The sequence below is a fragment of the Empidonax traillii genome, unplaced genomic scaffold (assembly GCF_003031625.1).
Source record: "Empidonax traillii isolate 1590-97213 ecotype Southwest subspecies unplaced genomic scaffold, ASM303162v1 scaffold2141:size42994, whole genome shotgun sequence".
NCBI lineage: Eukaryota > Metazoa > Chordata > Aves > Passeriformes > Tyrannidae > Empidonax > Empidonax traillii.
Window position 1 is genome coordinate 22588 of NW_020957334.1, and position 13370 is coordinate 35957.

At 48.0% G+C, this 13370-nt stretch overlaps 1 long non-coding RNA gene across 1 annotated transcript; it reads right to left on the reverse strand.

The window, feature by feature from the left end:
* Positions 1 to 374: 374 nt before the first annotated feature.
* LOC114071607 lies at positions 375 to 10679 on the reverse strand. Its single transcript, XR_003574064.1, has 3 exons — positions 10669 to 10679; positions 8021 to 8030; positions 375 to 493 (listed from the first exon to the last, which is right to left on the reverse strand). It is a non-coding gene; the product is annotated as an uncharacterized LOC114071607 (long non-coding RNA).
* Positions 10680 to 13370: the final 2691 nt, after the last annotated feature.

The window sequence follows — 13370 nt, forward strand, 5'->3', positions numbered from 1 at the left end:
TATTGGCACCTGATTGATTATGTCTTCGTGCGACAGAGAAATGTTTGCAATGTTCGTCATACCCGAGTGATGCCTACTGCAGAATGCCAAACAGATCATCGCCTTGTGCATTGTGAACTTAACTTCACCTTTAAGTTCAAACCTAAAAGGGGTGGCATTCTAAGGAGGAGACTTCAAGTTAACAACCTTCAAACAGCTACAGTGAGAGACAACTTCCAGGCAAATCTTCAAGCTAGACTTGAAAATTATTCCCATAGATCCCTCTCCCGAAGCACTTTGGCAACATATTAAAAATAGCATCCTGCAGTCCTCTGAAGAATCCTTAGGGTTCTCTTTCAAGAAAAACAAGGACTGGTCTGATAAAAACAATCAAGAGATCCAGGAATTGTTGTTAAAGAAGAGAACTGCTCACCAAGCACACCTTGCTCAGCCATCTTGCTATGTAAGAAAAGTAGCCTTTCTTCTTGCATGCAGTAAGCTCCAACAGAAACTTCTAGACAAGTGGTGGATCAATCTAGTAGAAAAGATTCAATTATGTGCAGACTCAGGTGATTACAGAGGCTTCTATGAGGCCTTGAAAACAGTGTACAGACCTACACACCCGTTTCAAAGCCCTTTACTCAGCGCAGATGGTGAAATGCTTCTCGCAGATAAAACATTCTGAATCAATGGCCTGAACATTTTCAGACTCTCTTCAGTACCAACTGTGTAGTTCAAGACTCAACTATTCATTACATTGCACAACAACCAGTGAAAAATGAATTGGATATTGCCCCTACTATGGGAGAAACTCTTAAGGTTATACAACAGGTGAAAACTGGCAAGGCAACCGGGGTTGATGGAATTCCACCTGAAGTGGAAGCATAGAGGCCAAGCACTCCATGCTAAATTTCACGAATTTGTGGTACGTTTGTCAGGAACTAGGCGAATTACCATCAGATCTTTGTGATGCAGTCATCATCATTCTGTATAAGAAGAAAGGAGATAAATCAGACTGTTCAAATTACCAAGGTATTACTTTACTCTCCATTGTTGGTAAAATCCTTGCAAGAATACTTTTGAATAGATTAATATCCGCTATTGCAGAAGACCTCCTACCTGAAAAGCCTATGTGGTTTCAGAGCTAATAGGAGCACCACAGACATGGTATTTGTTCTCAGACAACTGCAAGAGAAGTGTAGGGAACAGAATAAAGGACTCTATGTAACTTTTGGTAATTTCACCAAAGTTTTTGATACTGTGAGCAGAAAAGGTTTATGGCAGATTTTGGAATGATTAGGATGTCCCCTGAAGTTCCTCAAAAGGATCATTTTGCTTCATGAGGATCAGCGTGGCCAAGTCAGATATGGCGATGCACTTTCTGAGCCCTTTCTAATAACCACTGGTGTGAAACAAGGTTGCGTTCTTGCACCAACTTTATTCACAGTCTTCTTCAGCATGATGCTCCAAAGGGCCACAGCAGATCTCAATGAAGAAAACAGTATCTACATCTGATATCTGACCAGTGGAAACCTTTTCAACCTAAGGCAACTGAAGGTCCATACTAAGACTTTAAATCATCTTGTCTGTGAACTGCTTTACACTGATGACACCGCCCACACAGAAGCAGCTCTGCAGTGTTTAACATCCTGCTTTCCAGAGGCTGCTGAGCTTTTTGGACTGGAAGTCAGTTTGAAGAAGACAGAAGTTTTCTACCAACCTGCACCTCAGGGAGTCTTTCATCATCCCCATATTATCATTGGCGAATCAGAGCTCAAGTCACTCCAGCAGTTTAATTACCTGGGAAGCATCATCTCCTCAGATGGTAAAATTGACAAAGAGATAGACAACAGGTTAACAAAGGCATATAGAGCTTTCGGTAAACTCCACAAAAGAGTTTGGTGTAATAAACATATGAAAAAAGTACAAAGATTAGTGTTTACAGAGCCATTGTACTGTCTACTCTTTTATATGGGTCTGAATCATGGGTCATTTACTGCCACCACTTGCGACTCTTAGAACACTTCAATCAGCCCTGCCTCCGTACAATCCTAAATATCCACTGGATGGATTATGTGACCAATGCGTTTGTCCTTGAACAGGCAGCAGTCACAAGCATTGAGGCCATGCTGCTGAGAACATAGCTGCATTGGGCAGGGCACGTCTCCAGGATGAAGGACTATCACCTCCCTAAGATTGTGCTCTATGGTGAACTTGTCACTGGCTGTCGCAAAAGAGGTGCCCTGAAGAGGAGATGCAAGGACTCCCTGAAACAATATCTCAACCTTCGTCATATTGATCATCATTGGTCTACCCTGACCTCCAATTGGGAGACCTGGAGACACACTATCTATAACGCCACTGCTTTTTTTGAGAACACATGCAGGATCACTCTCCAGGAGAAGAGACATCGCATCTTGTCAATATCACCTAGGGATTCTTTCCGCTGTGCCTTCTGCAACCGGACTTGTCTATCTCGCATTGGCCTTTTTAGCCATCAGTGCACTTGCAGTAAGCATGGGTAGAGTCCTTCTCAAATCTTCGTTCGCGAAGCCTAACCATGATGGTGATGATGAGAGGTGCTCTCTGTAGTAATGATTAAGTGCATTGCTGAGCTTATCCTTCTTTAATTCTTGGTTGTTTTGCACTATAGTAAAATTACACACTTGTTCCTTAGACTTGGCATCTGTGTGTCATGCGTTGACCCTCATGCCCTTGGCAAAACACCAGTGTTGCTTGATCCACCACCAGAAGACACAATTCCATGGAGCAGGTGAGATTTCTGGGGCTCTAAAGTCAACTAATCTTCTCTTTCCAATCAATCTCCAACATTGCTCTGTTTTTGCCCCCCTGTTCACCCGGTGCCTATGGGGAATCAGTAGGATGTGGAGATGACCAACCAGTCATCTTCCCAATGTGGATCACCAGCAACATGAGTCACCGGGTGTCTTCCCAACATCGGTCCTCTGATGGGTGATGAAGTTGGAGCAGAGGATGAAGCTCTTCCCACAGCCAGGGCACTCATAGGGCTTCCCTTACTGGTGGGTACCTAGGTTTGATTAAGGAAGAACTCACGGAGAAGCTTTTCCCACACTCGGGACACTTGTAGGGGCTCTCCCCAGTGTGAATGCGCTGGTGTCTGATCAAGCTGGAGCTGAGGTTGAAGTTCTTTCTGCTGCTGATGCTCGATGACATGGGAGCTGCTCTGAAATCTCTTCCCACACTCGGGACACTTGTAGGGCTTCTGCCCTGTGTGCAGGCACTGGTGAGTAATGAGGTTGAAGCTTTTACTGAAACTCTTGCCACGTTCCAAGCACTTGTAAGGCTGTTCCCCAGTGTGGTTGTTGTGGTAGATCAGGTGTTGAACTCTGGTTGAAGCTCTTCCTAGGTTCTAAGCCCTTGTAGGGTTTCTCCCTGGCATGGAGCTGCTGCTGGACCACCAGGTTGGAGCTCTGGCCGAAGCTCTGACCGAAGCTCTGGTCACCTTCCTGGCATAGGGTTGGTCTTTCCTCCTCAGAGCACTGTGGACTGGGTTTGGAGCTCATCCCCATGGGGGATCTTTGTGGCTTTTCCTCCTCGTTGACTTTCTGCACCATGGAACCATTCAAAATGGTCTCTTTCACCAGGTCCTGCCAGGGGGATTTGTGATTTGTCTTCCATCATCTCTATCCTCAGGTTATTGCCTTGGGGAGGAAGGACAAGGAGAGGAAGGAAGAAGCAGAAGGAGGAAGCAGAAGGAGGAAGAAGAGGGAGGAACAAGGAGAAGGAAGAAGAAAGGAAAAGGAACAAGGAGAGGAAGGAAGGAAGGAAGGAGAGGAAGATGAAGGAGAGGAAAGGGATTTGCTTCCATGTCAGAGGAAGATGAAGGAGAGGAAAGGGATTTGCTTCCATGCCAGAGGAAGATGAAGGAGAGGAAAGGGATTTGCTTCCATGCCAGAGGGAAGGGGAAGGAGTTTCCCCCAAATCTGTCCCTGGCAGGATAGCATCGGCAGCAGGGTTGTCCTGCAGCCAGAGGTGACGCTTGGCTGGAATATGGAGAAGAGAGGGGAAAAGGTGGAGTGGCTTACTCCTGACCAGCCTGGGTGTTCTGTATCATCTTCCTCTCAGCCTCCTCCTTGAGCTGGTCAAGGACTGGGAATGAGAAATCCTGTTTTGGGGGAAAAAACTAAGGTGTGAGTGCATTGGATTGGGGGTTCTTCCAACCCAAGTCCATCTCTAGAAGTCGTCACCCTCTTGTGTCCATAAAACCCTCCAAAACACCAAGATTCAGCTCAAGAAAAACCCAAACCACAAAAATTAACCCCAAAAAAACCACCCCAGGAGTTCCCTCTCTCTGCTCTCTCCACTTTGGCGTTCTGGGGGTTCCCCCTGTGCTTAGGGGGTCCTGGGAATTCCAGGGGTCCCTCCTCTCCAGTCTCTCCACTTTGGTGTTCTTGGGGTCCCCCTTCTCTGGGCTGCTGGGGATCTTGGGATTCCCCCTCTCCAGGATCCCCCTGGTTAGGGGTATCAGGAGTTTTGGGAGTCCCAACAGTCCCTTCTCTCCTTACTCTCTGCTCTGGGGTGCGGGGGGTCCCAAAGGTCCCCCCTCTCCAGGTTCACCCCCTCTCCAAGATGGCTGGGGGTCCTGGGAATCCTGGAGGACCCCCTTCTCTGGGGTCCCCATTTTGGCATCCCCAGGTTCCCAGGGGTCACCTCTCTCCAGGTTCCCCATTTCAAGGTCTCAGGGTACCCAGGGGTCCCCCTTCTCCATGCTCCCCCCCTCTCCAGTCTGCCGGGCCTCCCCCTTCTCAGGGTCTGATGTTTTAGAGTCCCAGGTTCCCCCTCCTCAAGGCTACCGGGGGTCCCCCAGCTCTGGTATCGCTGCTCTGCATTCTCCCCACTCCATGGGTCTTGGGGTTCCCCCCCATCAGCCTTCCTGAGGTGTCCCCAAAACGGGTACCCCCCTCCCCACCCTGTCGGTACCAGAGACTGTGGCTCTGGGCTGACAATGGAGGGATTGACTCAGGAAGAACAATGCCCACAGCGGTGGGGGGGATACTGTATCCCCCCGCCCACTGCCGGGCTCTGCTGGAAGAAACCACCAGGACCCCCAAAAAAACCTACCTCCGGGGGATCCCCCTATATTGGGTTTGCATGGCCAGATATTGGTAACGGGGGGGCTACAGGGGTGGCTTCTGTGAGAAACTGTCAGAAGCTTCCCCCATGCCCAGCAGATCCAATGCCAGCCGGTTCCAGGACAGACGTGCCTCTGGCTGTGACCCCATGGGAAGCCGATGCTGGAGCAGGCTTCTGGCAGGGACCTGCGGACCCATAGAGAGAGAAGCCCATGCTGTAGCAGGTTTGCTGGAAGGACTTGGAACCCTTTGGGGAACCCACTTTGGAGCAGGGGTAGGACTCCAACTCGTCTCCCTGAGCAGCAGTAGAAACAACCTGTGATGACCTGACCATGGCCCCCATTCCCACCTCCCTGCACTGCTGGAGGGGGAAGAGGGAGAGTCCAAGAAGGAGGGAGAAATGGGGGAAATGTGTTTTTAAGAGTTGTTTTACTTCTCATTATCATGCTACTATTTTGTTAGCAATAAATTCAGTTAATACCCCCAAATCCCCGTCTGCTCCTGCCAGGGGCAGGGACATGGCCACCGCCGCAGTCACCAACAGCCACTGACTGTGTGTCCTCAGTGCTGGGGACACCTGTGGGGGAGCTGGGCATAACCGCAGGGAGCAGTTGCAGGGGGCTGTCCCACAGCCCATGCCGCAGTCAGGAGCGACAGCAGCTTGGTCCCTGTGGGTGACAGCCCCATGAGATCCATAGCCAGACCTGCAGAGGAGTCATCAGTAAACCAAACATTCTGTTAATCAGAGGTATAAGGAGGTGCAAATTTAATGGGGGAAAGAGGAAGGGCCTCTTGGGGCTCAGTCTGAGTGGGTTCTTGTACAGAGAGACTTTTTGGTGGTCCTTTCTCCACCCTGTGAATGTGGTGATAGTACTCTAGTTGTGCAGACCACTTCCTGACAGTGTTCCTTTGTGCCACCCCAGCTAGGTGGGGGTGAGGGTGTGTACCCGAGATAACTGTCTTAAGGGGACCTTAAATGGACCTCTCAGTATGAGACCTGCTGTGTCACAATTTTACCTGCTTCCTGTGATGCCAAGTTCACCACAAGCAAACCCTTTCCCCATACAGAATATCACTTTTCAGCATCCTTAAGACCGCGTGAGTGAAATTGGATTGGACAAGTGGAACCCTCTGGCCTGTGCTGCCACATATGAATTGACAGTCCATGGATGACTCTCATAGTTCTGATTTTAGCAAGGAATTTTTTCTTTCCTTCCCCCCCCCCCCCCCCCCCCCCCCCCCCCCCGCATGTGTGCTTTGTTAATGGGCCATCAGATAAACAAAGGAGTTGGCCTGATCCCTAAATGACCGAGACATTAATCTCCTAGCAATGAAGGGGGAGGAATTGAGGAAGGGTAGGATGTGTGGGTGGAAGGAGGTGGGGTTTGGGGGATTGGAGCTCAGCTCTGGAGCCGGAGGAGTGGCGGCAGCAGGGAGGAGAGACTGACTGGTTTCTTCTTTGTCTTTTCCTGTCGGAGGAGAGTTTTGCTGCTGTTCTCTGCTCAACTGTTGCTAGTTGCGGGCCTGGCCCACCGCGAAATCCTCACCAACTGAAAATCGTGAGTTTTCTTCCATTGGGAGAACTTTCTGTTTCCCTCCCCCTTCCCCCCTCCTCCATCACCACCTGGCGGCAACCAAGGATCTCACAGCGCCACCTGGTGACCGGTACTGAACATTACAAGTTCTACTCCTCCAGTGCTCCAACAGCGCCACCTGGTGACTACTATAGAACATTACAAGTTCTGCACTTTTTGATAACTCAACAGCGCCACCTGGTGAATGGTATAAGACATTACAAGTTTTGCATCTCCAGTGACCCGACGGCACCCCCTGCTGACTGTGGCTGGAACTGCACCAAAGGGTGCTAAAAATTGAACTATTTAATTTTCCTTTTGCCAGTTTTATCGGTTTTGTTCTTGAAGGGGATTATTGGTGGGTATAGGGGTATTGCTTCTTTGTTTTACTTGTTTTTTTTCGTGTTCCTGTTAATACACACATACCTTTTAATAAAGGGCTGTTATTTTTTCCCTTTTCCATAATTTGTTTTCCTTCAATCGGAGCCTCTTAATTTCGAATTTATAATTGCTAGAAAAGGAAGTTTGGGTCTTTTTCTCCTAATCCATCCTCAGCAAAAGACCTTTGTCTCATTTAAACTGGGACAATGGCAAAACCCCAATCCATCTGTGGTCCTGTGGGTCCTGTGGATGAATGGGTCCAAGAACTTGGCATATTATGGTCTCAAAGACCAACAGTTTTTTAGGGCCTCCTCATAGACTGGAGTCCAGTCCCAAGAAGCTCTTTTCTTAGTAAAGTCATATAAACGCCAGACTATGATGGAAAAATCAGGACTATGCCTCCTCCAAAACATCAGTAATCCTAAAGCATGCTGGAGTTCCTTTTTACTTGCAGGAACTTTCACCTCTTCCAGGAGGTCACAGGGAATGCATATCGCTCTTCCTCTCCACCATATACCCTGACTCTTGCATTTCCTTGCCATGCCTGACATTGCCTTGCCTTGCCTTTCCTTGCCTACCTCTCTGTTGCCTTGAAGACTCACCCCTTGCCTTTGCCTGCCTACCCTGTCTTGCCTTGCATTGCATTATATACCCAGCCTCTGCCTAGAATTGCCTACCCCTTTCTTGCCTGGCCTTGCCTGCCCTTCCCTTACCTTCCCTTGCCTTGCAAACACCTACATTTTCTGGCCTTGCCTTGCCTGCTCCTTTATTGACTTCCTTGTGTTGCCTACTATCACCCAGTTTTCGTACAATGTTTTTTACAAATATCCAAGAAGGTCCCTTCCAACCTGAATGACACTTTCATTCCTCACCCTTCATGTCCTCCAGCATTAGGGAAAGCACTCGGATTCAGTTTGACTGTGGAAATAATTCACATCATGTACAAGGCAGCAGCACCACATACTCAGTCACAGTAACATCCCTGGCTTCATCTTTCAGGTACTGTGTTGTGGTGGTTTTGACCCTGGCTGGATTTCAAAATACCCCAAAAAGCTGCTACATCCCCCCCCCCGCCCTCCCCCACAACTCCACAGAGGAGAGAAAAAAACCAACTGAAGAATTCCTGAGTAGAGAGACTCACTGATGAGCAAAACAGACTCAATACGGGGATAGAGCTTAAATTTATTGCTAACAAGATAAAAGCAAAAAAGCAAGAAATAAAACAGTCTTAGAAACACCTTCCCCCCTACCCCTCCTTCCTTCCATGCTCTCCCTCCTCCCCCTCCAGCAGTGCAGGGGGATGGGAAAGGGGGAGGTCAGTTGTTGTTTATCCCTCAGGCAACAGCTCTTTTCATTCTGCTGTCCCATTGGTCACTCCTTCATGGCATGCAGTCGGGTCTGTGCACTCCGAAGGTCCTCCATAGTCTACAAGGGGACACCTGTGTCACTATAGTCTTCACCACAGGCTACAGGGGGGCCACAGCTCTAAGTCCTTCCCCTGTTCCCATGGAGGTCCCTCCCACGGGAGATAGTCCTTCATGAACCTCTCCAACTCACCCACCCCTCGGGCAACAGTTCTTCCAAATCTGCTGTCCCGTGGGTCACTTCTCCGTGGGGGTGCAGTCCTTCACAGATAAACTGTACTGACGTGGGTCCCCCACAGGGCCATGAGTCCTACCCAGGAAAAACTTGCTTCAGCGTGGGCTTCTCTCTCCATGACCCACAAGTCCCCAGCAGGTACCCCGCTCCATCTTGGACCTCCCATCTTGGGTTGCGGGGGGGATCTCTGCATGGACAGCCCATACAAACCAATCATATAGCAACATGTACTAAGTAGTAAGAAGTGTGTTTAACTACTGCAAACCAATTATGCAGCGACATGTACTTATAGTTAACCAATAATGTAGTGACATGTAGGTGTGTAAGAGTATAAAACAAACACTGTAACACATAATAAACGAGATCTGCCTATCGATCACATTGGTCTGTGTGCAGTTACTCCGCGTCCTCTCGGTCACACGTATGCATCTATATAATGGACTTTTACAGCCAACTTCTCTACTGGAGCAGTGATGTCTTGCCACAATTCACCAACCCAGGTGGGTTTACCTCTGCACTGCCAATTGGCCTTTTTCCATTGGTCCAACCACCCCCACTGAGCATTTACCACCGTCCACAAACCAGTGGAGATGTAGAGTTTTGACCATTTCTCTCATTCAGTCGTATCGAAAGTCATCTGGATGGCTGCCATCTCTGCAACCTGACTCGATCCACCTTATCTCCCTCGATAGTTTCTGTGACTCGCCATGTAGGGATTCACACGGCAACCTTCCATTTTCAATGTGTCCCTACAATACAGCAGGAACTATCAGCAAAGAGAGTGTGTTGCCTTTCATTTTCTGGTAGCTGATGTTACGGTAGGACCTCCTCAGCATATGTCACCTACTCCTCTTCCTCTTCTGAGTACAGTCCAAAATTTTCACATTCTGGCCAATTTGTGATGATCTCCAAGATCTCTGGGTTTCCTATCAGAGCTTACTGCGTGATCAGAGTGATCCACTTGCTCCACGCGGGTGGGAGTGGAAGGCTTAGTCAAAGTTATTTAAAGAAGCCCTGCTGTTGAGTCACGAGGTGCAGAAAGGACTCCCTTGCTTCCCAAACTCCTTCTCAGACAGGAGTTTAGGTGCAGCTGAACCCTCTCTCTACTCTGACAAATATCATCATGAGGAGCACATACAGGTACCATACCCACATGGACAGACCAAGCAACTTTGTGACCAGTGGCTTTGTACTTAATACAAAAAGTACTTAGATCAAATTTGTTTCCAACCTTCTCTGGGCAGATCTGTTGTTGTCTCAACCCTTCCTGTCTCACATTGGGTGCCAGTTAAGGTTGTCATGGTTTAGGAATGGCATTCTTCAATTTAGTACTCCCACTAAAACTACAGCACCACTCTCTTCCCCTCCCCTTCCAATTGGAAACTCAAAAGGCAAAGATCACTGGTTGAGATAAGAACAACTTACTGGAAAGAGCAATGAGAGAAGAAAATTAACAGTAACAGCAACAATATTAATAAGAAAACGTAGAAGACAAAGAAACAATTTACAGGGAAAGTCATGACAATAAACAAATACTGATTTGCTCTTCCCCATCATGTTTTCTCCCCACTGGAAGGTATGCCCTTCCTGGCAGTGAGACTCCCTTACTCCTGCCCTCAGCAATGATGTGAGGTGGTAGAGAACAACCTCCTAACCATGCCCCCTTGGCCACATCCCCTCAACTACTGCAAAACATTAACTCTGCCCTGGCCAGAACCAGGAACGTGTTAGACCATCCAAGGAGAACATCCCACAGGCTGTGGGACTTGCTCTTTACTGAAATACAAGAAAACTAAAAAGAAAAAGCCCAGTGCTCATCTCTCCCCAAAATAATAGTTATTTTTATTGACTGGTCAGTCAAAATGCCAAACTTATTTAAAGGGTAATCTGTCGTCAAACTCCCCTATTTCAAATGCAAACCTTTCCCTTTGAAATAATAATAATACCAGACTGGTGCTCTGAGACCTCAGCAGTCCCCCCCCCCCCCTCCCCGCCTCCAACAGCAGGCAAAGGAGCAGGACAGAACAAATGGAGATTTATTGTATAGCAAGGATGTCACAGTTGAGGCGGGATAGCGACAGGGTTTCAGGAAATCAACTCTTTATTACAACAGTGTATCTACCTTTATACAGTTCTGGGTGACACATGTACACGCACTATTGGTTTACTACTAACATGACAACTCATGATTGGACATAACCACACGTGTCCAAACCCAATAGGTCGGTATTGCTAACAGGATACCCATTCTGTGTCACAGTCCTTACTGTCCGTGGTTAACCCTCTGCCAAGTGAAGAAGTTCTATCTTTGGTATTTTAACTTACAGAGAGCCCAGAGCCAGCTGGGCTCCCCCACAGAGTCCCAGAAAGTTTTGGATTGGAAGGAACCTTTAATATCATCTTGTTCCAACACATTGCCATGGACAGGGACACCTTCCCTTAGACCAGGTTGCTCCAAGCCCTGTCCAACCTGGCCTTGAACACTTCCAGGGATAGGGCAGCCACAGAATCTGTGGCAAGTTTTCTGGAAGGCTTTTTGGCATTGGTAACAGCTTGTGCAGAATTCCGCTATTCCAGTCCTCCAGTTACTGAGGAGGAATTTAGATCCTGGCAGCCTTTGCAGACTGTGTGATGAGAACCTTCTATTTTGTGGAGGTCAAGTAGGGATAAAAGAAATAGTTTATTAGTTTTTTCAGTGTTAATACCCAGATTTGTGAAATTCCCCTCCCCACTAGTGGTGTTACTATTTAGTGCACTTTTTGCTGCCAAACAAAGGATACAGTTTCCTCTTTTTTTCTTTCTTAAAAAAAAGAGAAATTTTTACAGACAAGGTCCAATTAAGCAAAAGTCCTAAACATGTGTCTCCCCGTGTGAGGAATTGGGCAGTTCCCAGCTTTAGTCACCATGGGGACACCTGCCGGGTTTAGGTTGGGAAATGTTGGACACACATGAGATTTTAGTTGTGCAAGTGAAATGATGCAAGAATAAATCCAGGTTTTTAAAAGTTTCCCTGTGTGCTGTCACAGTCCTGAGAAGTGTTGGACAAGAGTGGGAAGGTGTCAGGAAATCTGTAGGTGTGTCTCTGTCTCAGTTTATTAAGACAGAAGTGTTTGCTAAGGAGGATGAGTTGTGAGGAAAACCAAACTCCTCCCTCTAAGCAATTGTACATTTGAAATTAAGAGACTTCAGTTGAGGAAATATGGAGAAAGAAAATATATCAGCTCTTTATTAAAGGATATATGTGTATAGGCAGCACAACAAAAGAACACAAAACCACCCCCAAACAACATTCCTGCACCCAAAGTTCCCACCAAAAACAGTTCAGTATTTTTTGCCTTTTGGCGCAATTCTAAACACGATCAGGATGGGGTGCTGTTGGATCACTGTAGGAGCAGAGCCTGCAGTTGCTCTGTGGTGAACGGCAGGGGGTGCTGTTGGGCTCTGGCAGTTGCTATGTGGGGGCCCCGGTGCGTGGGAGAAGCTGAAATGGAGATTCCCCCCCCACCACCACCAAGAAGGGAAGGAGAAAAGGGGAAAGGGGGTTCTTCCTATGGACTCATGCTGTCAGCAGCTGGCTCTGGCTGGAATTCCCCCTGCCCTTTGTCAATGGGTACAAGCTGCTGCCAACACAGGATCAGAGGAGGAAAGGGGCGGCCACTTCCCTCAAAGGTTCCTCCACAGATGGCCCTGGCTTCTCTTATGAAATCCAAGGCAGGTCTGGGCTGGGAGCAGAACAGGGCATGGGAGAACAGAAGCAGACTGGGGCCAAAGGCAGACAGATGACCTGGCCAAAAACAAAATGAACCTGGGAGCCCCTCCACACACACATCTTCCCTGAGTTAGGGCAAAAGTAAAGTGAGGATGCTGTTTACAGAGGAGAAAAAAAACCCTTACCTCTCTCCTCCTCCAGTCTTCTGAGGCCCATTAGTTTGGAATGTGAGGCTGCCAGCCAGTTCTTTTGTGTGTGTGAATCACTAGCCAACCACCCTCCCCCTCCCTCGTTCAACACCTTTCTTTCACAGTGGTGAAGGGGAAAAAAATTCCAAGCTGTTTTTTTTTTAGAATAAGTAAACCTATGACAGTCTCCCATCCTTCAGGCACTGATCTCTGCTCGGTGTGACCAGTGACAGGACCCAAGGGAACGACTGGAGCTTTTTCAAAGGAGGTTTAGGTTGGATATTAGGAAAAGGTTCTTCCCGCAGAGGGTAGTTGGGCGCTGAAACAGGCTCCCCAGGGCAGTGGTCATGGCCCCAAGGCTGCCAGAGCTCAAGAAGCATTTGAACAGCACTCTTGGGGACATAGTGGGATTGTTGGGGTGTCCTGTGCCGGGCCAGAAGTTGGACTTGAATGATCCTTGTGGGTCCCTCCCAACTCAGAATATTCTGTGATTCCATGACTGTTTATGCTGCCAACACCTGCCTTGCTCCCGAGATGGACCAGGAACAGTTGAGCATGATTGGAAAGTCCCTGACCTACTCTAAAAGCACAGAGCAGGGAGAGAAAGAGAGAAAAAAGACATCATCAGTCGTGGTTCTGTTACAGTCTGGTCAGGGCTTGGAAAAGCCCCTGCCAGAAACAAGTCCGGGCTTGTCAGAGCTAAGTTGGGACTGGTTAGACATTAAGGCTGTGCTGACCAAAAAGAAAACAATAAGTCAGGCAGCCCCGGGGACAAGACAAATTTGCAACTAGAGATAGGATGTAGTCTGGTGGTGGGATTTAATTA